Consider the following 14,108-nt stretch of genomic DNA (forward strand, 5'->3'; position numbering starts at 1 on the left):
AATCAAAAGGAAGAGGAGAAGAAACAAGATAAAGGAGAAGAATAGGAAGAAAAATAAGAAAGGGCTGCCAATACAACACAAGAGGTCAGTCAGTACAGGTAATGTCCTCTACCAATGAGTGTATGTAAAAACCATAATCTCCAGCGTAAACAATATTGCCTTAAAATTATCCTCTCCCAAGTCGAGTCCAAGTGTTGCTAATTTTGTGCCGTGTCATCCCTCATTATTTGCATAGTTTTACCGCGTAATTAAAATACTTTGCCAAACACTCACTTTTTTTTTTTTTTAATTAATGTTAAAGTTGAGGAGGACTTTCCATTATGCTCCTGTGTCTCGTCAATTACGTTTGTGTGAATGTTTGGAATAATTGACTACGATTATCCTTGTGATCTTATACCTAAATACTATATATATCCCCGAAAGCATAGAGAGTATATAAACAATAATTCTCATCATATATACTGTAGAGCATTATATAAAGAACACATATAACGCTATAGAACTTCAATAATACTCACCTCCCGATTGCTTACCGGCAGTCATCGACCATAAACCTACTAATATAAAGTTCAAGTATACAGTCTTACATTATACTCCATTAGACGCCCGTGGGATAGGGGGTGGGGGGGAATACCCTTACTTTCCGTCTCCTATATAAACCATTCGGGTATATCACCTCTGTACATCACCCTAAGCACTAATTATATTGTTTTATATATATACAACTGGAAAAAAAAACCCCATCACAATCTACAGTACACCCCAGAAAAAAAAATCACATTATACCCTACTTATACACCATTACAAAGTATACACACAGAAGTATATCATGGTTGGAGTATGATACAGACCACCATGATATACTGTACTCTGGGATATTTATGCTCAAGATTCGCTGGACTAAGGGACGGTCGGACAGCTGGCGGGGACTTGCCTTATTCACGGGGTGTCTGGGGGAGTCGTCGGCATTACCTCCCATCATTAGGAGGAGATGGGGATGGGATTGAGGGGGATGGGGGAGATTGAAGGATGGGGGAGATTGAGGAGGAAGGAGGATGGTGAGGGAGAAAGAGGAATAAGAGGGATGAAGGGAAAGGATGAAAAGAGAGTGGAAGGGAAAGCATGAAAATAGGAAATGGAGGAGGAAATATGGGGAAAGGAAGGACAAAGAGAGGGATGAAAGAAGGAGGAAAAAAAGAGGGATGGTGGGGAAAGAGGGGGAAAAAAGGAAAAAGAAATGGGGATGGAAAAGGAGGATAGGGAAATTATGGGGCAGTTGAGGGGGTGAGAGGGAATTAAGGGGATGAGGTGGGGGAAAGTCAGGGAAGAGAGATATAAATCTAGGGTATTTTCCTCACCACTCAACGATACACCACACTAGTTCCCTCACCAGCCAAGGATCAATCTCACTAGTTCCCTCACCAGCCAAGGATCAATCTCACTAGTTTCCTCACCACTACAACATACCAATTTCCTCTCATAAAACTGGGATATATTAAACTAGTGTTGCCAGCAGCTGAGTGATGTATATAGTACCTCGGAGGCCCAAACATACATCAAACTAGGGCGGGTTGGTATTACGCATACAACCCCGGTGGCGTATCTCTGGCGTATTGGACGGCACCTTTCATAAATCAGAGCAGCGAACAGCATGGGGTGGAGGAGGGGGGATTATTGAATAACAGGTGATGTATGATGTCCTCGTGAACGTTCGTCTTCTTATACACAAAAAATATGTGTGTGTGTGTGTGTGCGCTTTGATAGGGAAAGGTGGGGAGGTGGTGGACCGAGGAGAGAGGTTTGGAGGTGGTGGTGGTAGTAGGTGGTGGTGGTAGTGGTAGTAGGAGGTGGTGGTGGTGGTGGGGGTGGTGGGGGTGGTGGCGGTGGTAGTACTAGGGGTAGTGGAGTGAGGGGAAAGGTCGTGAGGGCCACAGGAAATGGCTGAGGACTTCCCGCTGTGACCAATATATTTCCCCTCAGCTGCACTCTCTAGTCCTCATCACTCACACTCTCTTTATTCCCCTCAATCCCGACTTTTTTCCCCTTTCTCCCTTTACTATCGTCTTATTTTTCATCGTTATCACACTCTTTTATTTCCCCTCGTTCCAAAGTCAATAATTCCCCCTCAGACCAAATTTATTTTTAATCGCCCATTGACTTCTTAATTTCTCCCTCATTCCAAACTTCTTCTATCTGACGACCTACTGACCTCTTCCCCTCATTCTAACTTTATTCCTAATCATCCACTTTACATTTTCCCCTCATTCCCAAAATTTCCACTTAATTACCCACAGATTCTTGTTTCCCCCCTCAAGTACATAGTAATTTCCCTTACCCTTGGAGAGAGCGTAAGGTAAACATCCCCTCACCCATCTTCTAACCTCATTTTCTCCACACTACAATAGGTATTTGGAAATATGTATTGTATCTCAAAACTTTCCATTTATCCTCAGTCAACTGGGTCCTTGGAATTTACATATATATATACATCCGTTAATATATTTCCCAAGACAACAGAGCTGAATAGCTAAAATCAACATACAAATTAAAATCAACAGGAGAATTAAAGTCAACAGGAAAATATAATGAAAAGGGGGTCATATTTCTTCATCAACAGAGCTTAATACTCCAAAAATCAACGGGACAAAATATAAAAAATCAACGGTACATAATATTTTCTTCAACAGGATATAATACTTAAATATCAACAGCGTATGATATATACATATTTTTTTTCAAGGTAACATGATAAAGATTTTTAAAGTCAACAGAACCAAATATTTGAAGTGAAGGCGAGTGAAAACATCCCAACTTAAGTGAAAATATGAACCACAACAATACAAGTCTAATGAAACACACAAAAAATTACTAATTTTCACCTCTCTCTCTCTCTCTCTCTCTCTCTCTCTCTCTCTCTCTCTCCTGGTATCTCTATTTCCCCTCAGTGACTTCAACTGGGCCCGTCTCTCCCTTCCCCTCTTCCAGGTCCGGGAATAATGAGGCGAATTCCCAAGTTTTAATATGTTAATATATTCCTATATTTCACGCCCGGCGGCTTAGCCCATCGGTGTGGTTCTCTCTTGAAAAATATTCCACATTTTTCGTCTCGCTCTAATGCCGCCAAGGAGGGAAAATTAAATCACAGCTAAGGAATGCAGACCTCGGGCACCCCACCAACCTGTACTGAGTGTGTGTGTCTTGGGTCTTTTAATACTACATGAAGAGGTTGAGAAGTTAGGCAAAAAAAAAAAAAAAAACACCTGGTTCGGTTAATCTAAGTGTGACAAGTTAATTTAATTACGACTATGACGCTTCACTTAATCCAACCACATCTTAATTTAATCCATAAACGATACTTCACTTGATCAAACTACGTAACTAAAAACAATGATAACAAAAGACAAGAATAAGTTTTAAGTCGCATTTAGGGAGAAGTTAACATCCCTCACGAGCAAAGAACATCCATCAGTTATGTAAGGAAAGATGTGTACATACTAAACGTGGATACAGGTGAATGAAGGTAAACTCACCACAAAACGTGTTCAGACATGTCAATTTGCGTATTGTAGCTAACATACTAACGACATCACCACCACTACAACTATCATCACAATTATCACCATCAATCCCACCATAACCACGACCATTATCACTCCCACCATAACCATCACCATTATTATCTGGACAATCATCACCATCTATACTCCCTTGATTTTTAACTCTTCAAGGTGATTTCTCTTCCACATCTCTCCCTCTTCACTAATCTTTCTCCTCTCATCTTCCCTGTGTACCTTTATCAACACCCCCCCCCCTTTCCTCAGCACCTCACTAACCTACTGTTTCAATTCCCTCATAAAACTTCTAACACTTCAATTCCTGTCCCTCACGATTCTCTCACCTTTTCCTACCTCCACCGATCTTCCTCTCTCTCTCTCTCTCTCCATTACTTTACCTTCCTAGGCTCCCTCCTCTCCTCCCCAATCCATCAACTACGTCTTTCATCTATCAACAACCTTCATCTTCCATTATCCAAACCTTCAAACGTCTGCTGTGACCTTTCTAACTAACCCCCCCTCCCCACCCCATCGACCCTCCTTCAGCGCCTCCCTCGTCATTCCTCTTTTGACTCTTTCCAACTTGCTGATTTTGTATCCACCTATTCCTTTCACATACACCTCTCTAGCCCCCATCTTCTATTCAGTGCTTAAACCTCTACTTTCTAATCTATCCATCTCCTAGTATACCCTCCTGCCTCTTTATACTCCATCACTCTCTCTCTCTCACATTTTCACTCCATATTCCTCATCATTCCACTCTCTTGCCCCTCTAATTATAACTCCATTGGCTCTCCATCACCATACCTGCGACCCTCATTCTTCCATCCCCATCCATCCCTTCTATCTTGCGTCCCTCATCCTCCAACCCACTAGGGGTGACAGAATTGAGGCGACAATAAATTTAGCAGCAGAAGTTTTACAAGTTTTGTTCATTAACGATACCTAAAGACCTCAGAGTCGCTAATGAACCGTTTCTCTTTTCTCATTTGGTCTCTCTCTCTCTCTCTCTCTCTCTCTCTCTCTCTCTCTCTCTCGTGGAGGACTTAGGGCTCCATCAGTAGTCACGGTTCGAATAAAGATACCAAGATACCCACAATCTATGGCATATCACGTGACTACTAGATCAGGTCAGTCAGTCATTAAAGGTCATCTCGTTTGCGATATAACATGCCTATAACAACAGAATCCCTTTAATTTATCACAAGACTACAAGGGCAAGTCACTAAATCACATGGCCAGGTAGATCATCCGAGGTCATCATGCATGCGGGAGGTCCACTTACGAGGGAGGGTGATCACCTGCCAGGGAGAGGCACCTGCTGCTAAAGGTGCGCCGAGCGTGAGGGTGAAGAGGATGAGGAGGAGAAAAGGGAGCAGGAGGATTGGAAGGAGGAGGAGGAGAATGAGAAGGACACAACACCCACATGACATCTGAGATAAGGAGAAGCGAGCCAGCTTGACCGAGGACCACCTGGGGGAGACACACGCACCAGCTTCCGCATACCAGTCTCTTGCTAACACCTGCCGGCAGTTTCACCTGATCCTCGACCACATTCTCCGAGGCTAGAACACTCACCCCCTCCCCCCTCCTGCATTCCCCACCAACGCCCCGACACACCCCTCTTCCATTCCTCACTCCTTCCTCCATCACACCCCCCCCCCGACACTTCTCCTATCACCCCTCCGCCCCCCGGCACTCCCCTTCCTCTATCATCCCCCCATAGAGTGAGGATAAGAAAACAATTATATTTACCATTTTGGAAGCATTCTATGTGTTAATTAACTATCTATTCAAGCCAGGTAGGTAGATGCCTTCTTATATATACAAATATTTGAACCGACTTCTGAAAATTCGAACCTTGGTATCCTATGTGTAGGCCTACGGAGCTACCCACCACGCTACAACAGTCACTCAATAAGATAGTTCAACCTCTTTTACGTTATAATTTAGTTCCGTTGGCCGCCACCGTCGTCAAACTGATCACAGTGTTGCAGAAGACGACTAAGATTCCTTCCCGAGGTCGTAACTGAGAGTGGCTCATTGTGTACAAACCAGAGCACAGGAGACATCCAGTTTGACCCTGACTCTATTCATGACCCTGACTCATCCCTTAACCTTCACTCATTCTCCCTGACCCTGAATCATTCCCCCTGACCCTTAACTCATTCTTCCTGACCTTGACTCATCCCCTCTGACCTTAACTCACTCCCATAACTGACTCATTCCCCTGACCCTGACTCACCTCCCTCACCCAAATATAAAAATTAACTCGCCCTGACAGTACCAAAGAACACAAACACTATACTTGGGCCATCAAGATAAGAACTTCTCTCTTATCGCAATTACAAAAAAGCATCATCAACTATAAAGCAACATTACTATACCAGCTAAAGCTTATGGAACAACTGATAACACTAAACCATTACCCACAAGATCCCGATCACTATTGTAACAGATTCTTGATGACCCCCACCTGACCCCGTGACCCCACCTGACCTGACGTATTAAGTCTACCGAGACGTTGAGTTAATGCAGCGAGGGAAAACTTAGAGCAGCTTTTGTGGGGCCGAATAATACCTCACTACATTATTCAGTCAGCAGCCGTCTGACCGAGTAGCCAGGTGTGGTACTTTCTGTTAATCATAATTGAGGTCTTTACAGAATGAATTTTACAGTCTTGTTTAATAGATTTTCTAGTGATTTATTCGATATATTTCTGTGACACTTTACGTTACTCCTGACTGTCCAACAACTGTCTAGATATATTAGCTGTCGACCCATAAACCGGACGTCACAACCTGCCTCCCCTGCCATGGGAAATCAATATACACAAAGACTTAACGAGAAACTTTACTAATGCAAGACGGCATTCAAGCATATAACCTTCTGTTCTGTCCATAATAAAACGGAAGACAAGTAGACGGAAATCAAGAGGTTGTCACATAACTCCGCCAGCACCATAAGGTAAAGTAGAAATATAAACAAAATACTGTTGACTTATGACACTGAACTCATGTGTGACTCACTTCCTACGTCTAAAAGATTAGTCTTTAAATAATTTAAGGTTAACACAAGGCCAGAGACTGTATTTTCAGATAACATCTAGTACGAGGTATTTTAAGTTATAATCAAAATGGCTGATACTTCATAAGGAAAAAAAAACCTGGTAAATGACAGTTGACTCAGAGGCGGGTCGCCACACGATCGTTCACAACTCATTAGGAAAATCATGTTTTTTCATACCTAACGAGATTAGGGAGAGTGGCCGTCCATTACGAGGAATTGCGGCACAAATACAGCCACGTGATAATTTCGTTATTCTCAATAGAGCGTTCCACGCCAAGCTCAATTGGGTGTTTGTTGTCTGGGGTTATGGCGAACTGTTCCCCCGTCACAAGTCGGCCGGGCGGTGCCTGGGAGGGGGCGGTGTCTGGGAGGGTGTCTGGGAGGGGTCTGGGAGGGGGTGTCTGGGAGGGAGGGTGTGTCTGGGAGGTGTGTGGGAGGGGGTGTGTCTGGGAGGGGGTGTGTCTGGGAGGTGTGTCTGGGAGGGTGTCTGGGAGGGGTGTGTCTGGGAGGGGGTGTGTCTGGGGGTGTGTCTGGGAGGGTGTCTGGGAAGGGTGTCTGGGAGGGGTGTCTGGGAGGGGGTGTCTGGGGGTGTCTGGGGAGGGGGTGTCTGGGAGGGGAGAGTGTCTGGGAGGGGGAGGTCTGGGAGGAGGGGTGAGGAACAATGAGGAAGGAGAGTGAAAGAAGAAAGGGAAAAGAGAGATGAACATAGAACCAGAGAAAACGAAGAGTTTCTAAAGAAGAGGAAAAACGATATATAGCTGGAGGAGAGAAGTAAGAGGAGGTGAAAGAGAGGAACAGTGTAGAGATTGTCAACAATGAGGAGAAAGATGAAGGAAGTTTCTACAACTGGTTAAAAAGAAAGTATTAGATAGTAGAGGTGAGATAAACTTTCTTTGGGAGAGAGGAAAAAGACTGTGGGAGCATCTCATTAGAGAGAGAGAGAGAGAGAGAGAGAGAGAGAGAGAGGGGGATTCTTGTGGGTGAAGGACGTGATAGGAATATTTAAAAACGCGGAATATGGAGGGAAATTCATGGGGCAGAGGGAATAAAACGATACACATTAGGGATAAAAAAAAAAAACCTAAACCGTAAACATTAGTTAAACAAACTTCCCTAAAAATTCCCTCATGGACAAAAAAATATCCCCAAACACTTGTAGATAAATCAAATGGTGAATCGATCCACGACACAGAGAGCAACTTGTTGTTACCCCCACAACACTGACCTAGAAGCCATAAAGGTGTACAGTTACGGCGGGCAAGATTGATTAATTATTAAACTCGGTAGAAAGTTTCTGGTTTATAGCCAACCATCTACTGCCATCGATACTAGTCGTTACATATGTTCTCAGTGTTGGATATGTGAGCGGTTTCACACACACACACACACACACACACACACACACACACACACACACACACACACACACACACACTAAAACAAATAAATAAAATAATAAAAACATACATCCGCAAACTACGAATTACCCGCCAAACAATGTCACGGTTAGCAACTGTTCAACCAATCAGAGGTCAACATTTATGAAGGCATTAGTGAACTATTCTGTCAAGTGAATCACGTGTGCAGATGGTCGGGGGAGAGGGAGGGAGGGGGCGTGGGGGGAGTGTTTAGTGTGAAGCCCTCTGTCGTAATCTGGAAGTAATCGCAACCTAAAATTTACTCTTAAGGCTTAACAGAGAGAGAGAGAGAGACACCACATCCCAGGTAGTTTACACATTGTTAATGATACAATATGTTAGCGAGTTAAGTTGACAAAAATAAAGGGCCTTGACGCTAATTCTATACCCCACTAAATCACCCAGCGAAGGTACTCTCAGGTGGGCGGGTAATTTATCTTATCTCTCAGTAAAATTATGTACCTGGATGGAACACTGACTCGCCCATCACTTCATCAATAATAATTATACGCATATATATATTATCATAGCGTATATAACTCAAACTTAACCCGACTACTGGGAGTATATTCTTGTAATATATTCCACGTTAATGTGACTCGCTATAATACAAAAATATATATATATACCCGGATCACGTGAAGATTAGACACCCTAGCTTATCTCACCTGATGATTAAACACCTGAATGCTACTTTAGGTTAGGTTAGGTTAGGTTAGGTTAGGTTAGGTTAGGTTAGGTTAGGTTAGGTTAGGTTAGGTTAGGTTAGGAAAATTTGTGAATCCTTATTAGGTTTTCTATAAGGATAACGGGTGGACTAACTGTATTGGGGTCCTGAAGCTAATATTATTTTGGTGGATCTTCTCTTATAAATTACTATCGACATATACAGTACATATTATATATTGACAAGATACACATTCGGTGTTTAGGTTTTATGAGAAAGAAACAGAAAAAAACTTAACCCATTGATTATTTTTTCAGTAAGCCAGAGGAAGATGAACGTTAAAATCTTGGAAACTTGGTTTTTTTTTTTTATAGGTGAATTGGGGGCCCTAAGGCAAGGGGGGGCCCTCAAGTCACAACATATATTGCCTCAGTGATAATCCGTCACCGCCTACAGGTATAGGTCATGCCTGAAGAGAAGACTAACAACAACTGCTGACTGTAAACACAACTACTCGGCATGTTTAGCCCCGTGGTGACGACAAACACTACATACTTTTGTTAACTTAAAAAAAATAATAGATAAACCAGTAAGCGAGAGAAGCCTGCAAGTCACACAAACAATTATTTCTCGCAGACAATAAACAAGGATAACACAACAGCTGATGCCCAAGGCGGAGGAGTACAAAGATCACGAGTGTTATGAAGTCTGGTCAAAGTCATTTGGTCTTCGGAGTTCTAACAGCGTCTGTGTTATAACAAACTAAACAAACGAAATATAAAACAATTCAATTATCCCCTACAGTGTAACCTAACCTAACCTAACCTAACCAACTTCTCACAAACATTTCTAACTATAAGTAAACGATTGTACTAACTGCTGAGTATACCTGGCAAAAGCAGGAAAAAAATCCAACCGCTTTAACTTCTTTTTCTTATCAACTGAAAAAAAAAATGATACGGTAGAAGGGTAGAGGAGTAGGCGGTGGATGGTGGAGCAAGACACAGCCTGCCTGGGGTGGTCTGGTCGCCGGTACCAGACACGACGAGAAACGACAATGCTATCGAAGGCTTTAACTCAATTTGGGCCTTAATTTAATCCCGGCTACGTCGTTAGGGTCAATTCACAGGACACGGAGCTACGAAAACCTTCTGAAGCCTGGGACAATATCGCTTATTAGCTATTATAAAGTGAAGCTCTGGAAACGAAACTCGTGCAATTAGCAGCCATTGATTGGGGGGAGGGAGGAGGAGGGATTGTTTTAGGGGAACGAGCTATATTAGTGGCACTTAATTAAAATGATATACAGCGTAATTCAGTAAAGACAATAGTGTGTGTGGTCACGTGTGTCAGGCTGCCGTCCTTCCACCGCCACAAAATATACACACAAAACAATTGTGAGGAAGTAATACCTTTAATAAGGTAAAGGGAGAAAATGGTAAACAAAGTCAAGAGGAGGCCAGCGGCGGTCAGGCTGGCCCTACTCTGAAATTCATGTGCTGGAATAATATGATATTGACGGAGCGACCAGGTGGCCGCTGTGTTTACAATAATAACCAGCGGAGGTCCAGGCACAGCTCCACAGCCGCACTACTCTCTGTTTTCACGTACAACATCCACTTCATTTCCTATGCCTGGATGTTTGTCTATGCCCTACACACATCCTCTGGCTGCAGTTGTTTCTGTCGGAAACCCACACTTCTGACTGGAACTATATCTGTCTACATATCCTGTGAACACATTGATATTTCCATCATTAATGCACAGCCCCCCCCTGGCCAGTAATGTTTTTGTGATGCAATATGCAGTCAGCCCTCCGAGTGATGTTTGTCTTCAATACACAGTTCTCCTGACTAATGACGCTTCTGCAAGCACCACCCGGGGCTCCTGACTACAGTTCTGTTTCTGCCAAGAATACACCGTACTGACTAGTAATGTTTCTTCCAATAACACACAGTTTCCAAAGAGTTTTCTTCTGTTCTGCAGTACACAGTTATGACGAATAATGCTTGTGTGAGGAACAAACAGTTCCCTCGACGAGCAATGTTTCGCCGTGCAATATACACTTCCTTTACGAGTAATGTTCGTGCCGGCAATACACAGTTCCCTTGGTTACACTGATGTTCGTGTCTGTAATCCACACACAGATCAACTCCTAATGGTAATGTTATGGAGAGAAACAGTCCATAACGGAGGAGCGTGGAGGCCCTCACGACCAGTGTGTGTGTTGAGGTGTGTTGGTCAGCTGCAGCGTGAAGGCAACAGCTGACCACTACATCTCGAACACGCCTCCATAAGCACCAGCAGCAACAGTACGCGACTATGGCCCTACCCCGCTGCCCCACCACCCCTCCCCTCAACCAACATAACTGCAGGCTTCCCTTTATTCTTTGAAATAAAACCGTCAATCCTCCCTCCGTTAAACCATAAACAGAACATCTAATTTAATGAAAGTAATATCATAAGAGAGTAATAGTAAATATGAGTCAATCATACTTCGGCAGCAGAGGCCTCAAGTGGGGCATGAAATATTAATACTCTTAAATTCCTAAGGTGCATCAAACGACCCCTCACAGGACACGGACGATCACCGATAGAGGGAGTCGTCTTCAGGTACAGTACTGCCAATAATCTGCTTTGTGATATACTTCCCGTGATCCTGTTAATGAATTTTTGTGTTACGATATTTAAGATGAGATACGAATAAATTAAACAGAAGTGTGTGTTATCTTGTTAGTGAGGGGCGTGTTAGGTGGTGGTCCGTCGTGGGGAAACTTGCCATGTTTTAAGCCATCATTTCCTCTCCGGATCCCTCGGCCAACTTGTATCTGGTCCACGAAGGAAAAACTTGCCAGAAAGTTGTTAACCAACTCGACGTGGCCATTAAGCTTTGAGAAACCGTATCTTCAAAAGGCTTCGGCAAAGACCCCAAACATCCACTTGGAGTTTCTCTCTATTCTAAACGAGGGGGGAGGCTGAATAGGCTGTGGGGACGTGGGGACTCGCGGCCGTGTAACCTGACTAACTCACTCCGGGGAGCACAATTTGATCTGGTCGGGATGAATATGAATACGTCCATCGACACACATCAAACACAAAATCATATTCCAACGGTTAAGATAATTAGCGAGGCTATAAAGCCAGCAGTGTGGTACACACGCTTTGCCCTCGCTTATAGTGGCCAGGTCGGGTTACTGTACGATTTAATGACGAAGGTAATGGCAGTCTCAGGTATCAGAGGGATATTACTGGTGTAAATATGGAGCCAGCCAGAGGTGCCGCGCACTTGAGCTGAATATAAAATAAATAAACCGGTTTTGGACAAAAGATTTATAACAGACTGAAATCTTCACAAAGGCAAATGTTGACAGTAAGAAAATAATGTTTCTCAAGGCCCTTAATAAGAAACTCATACTGCTTCTGGAGAGGCAAACACTACCGTAAAAGTGTTTTATAGATAACGATAAGCAATAACTATAAAAATTATTATCTTAATAAAATGTCAAACCAGTGAGTCTTGTACTGCACATGTATACATCTGACTACCAGCAAGACTACTGAGCCATGTAGTACACTTGAGGTCAAGTCTAAAACAACTAAATATATGTTCTTAAGGCTGAAAAACAGTAGGCCTAATACGGTAACTCATGATTGTTGAAACACTCGAAGCCTATTAAAAAATTCATAACAGTAACATGATTTTTTCCAATCAAACTGAATCTATAAATTTCCAACGGAAATATTAGGAAATTTAGACCTAGTTCACTGGTATGCAGACACGTAACACTATACATTAAGACCAACTCGTCGACCTAAGAAATATTACTGACCAAAAGAAAGAACACAAGCAAGCGGAGAATAAGGGATTAGGGAGTTTAGTCGCTATAAGGACAAGGGGGCCGTAAGTGCCACAATATGGAGGAAAAATACTGAATATCAAACTTATACGAGCGAGTGTCATCGAAATCCACTTATGTTTGTTTTAAATACAAGATGGCCGGACACACAGGTGGATATTATCTCCAGGTTCCTCGCCATACATCACCCCAAGACGAGGGACGATTACCACTAGTAATATATTTTTCATGGCTTGGTTGTCCATCATCGATCACAAACTAGCTAACACTCAAGGGTCTGTACTTAAGATATTATAGCCACAATGATTAATAAAATAAAAATACAGATGATGGAAGGATTATATGTTATAGAGGTTATTGGCCTCCCGATAACTGTGAACCTCAATCCGCTGCCCGCTGTAATTGGCAATACCACGTACCCAGTCTCGCTCAAGGGAGGTCACGGACACCTAAAAGAAACTCACTATTGGCGAGGAGAAACTCATATTTTACTGGGATTTTACAGATACAAATACTATGACAGATATAGATATTGTTATTAAAGGAAATATTACTCAAATATACTTACTCAAAATTAACACATACACACACACAAATATATGTACGTACATACATTTATATACACACACTAACTACTGTGGGCATAGTGAGAAGCCTTTCAAGTCTCCAACACCCAAATTGTTAAGTAAACACTCAACACTCGAGGTAGAAAACGGATTCTTCTCAGATAAAAATGAAAACATGTATTCGTAAAGACACATATTCTTTCTTCTCCACTTATATCTTACACACACACACACACACACACACACATCAAGGACCTAGACAGAAAAAGGTATTATATTTCCCGGTAGAAGTTGTGCCGTTGTTGTTGTCGTCCAAGACAAAAAGAATCTTAAATCAGATTCCCAATACCAAGAAAATCACACGTCTTTATTATTTCAAATATCATCAAATATAAGGAAAAAAAGCTCTAACGTTTTGTGTGTGTGTGTGTGTGTGTGTGTGAGAGGGAGAACAAAAGTGAGTTTCTCTCTCTCTCTCTCTCTCTCTCTCTCTCTGATATCAGTAGGAGCCACGTCTGTCTGTATGTCATGTGTAATTGTAATCATAAACAACCGGAAATTCAGACATAACGAGAATTGTATATCATAATGTAAATAATTTCTGTCCTTTAGCGAGAACTGTTTGGAAAACTATAACTGAAAAATACAAATCCACATATTTTATTATTATCATTATTTTTATTATTATTATTATTATCATCATCTCGGCAGTCAACATCACACCAACCTCACCATACACGATAAATATATTACTGTAATGTCACTGTAATTATGCTGAGAGAGAGAGAGAGAGAGAGAGAGAGAGAGAGAGAGAGAGAGAGAGAGAGAGAGAGAGAGAATACCCCCCCTCAGGCCACCCCTCCTCCTGCAGACACCGCCACGCCCTCATAGTACTACGGGCGGTGTTGAGTTGTAAAATAATACCATGTGGAGGAGGGCGGGGCTGTGGGCGGACGGGTGGGCGATACATCACAACC

This window comes from Homarus americanus, unplaced genomic scaffold, assembly GCF_018991925.1.
Source record: "Homarus americanus isolate GMGI-L3 unplaced genomic scaffold, GMGI_Hamer_2.0 scaffold30535, whole genome shotgun sequence".
Lineage (NCBI taxonomy): Eukaryota > Metazoa > Arthropoda > Malacostraca > Decapoda > Nephropidae > Homarus > Homarus americanus.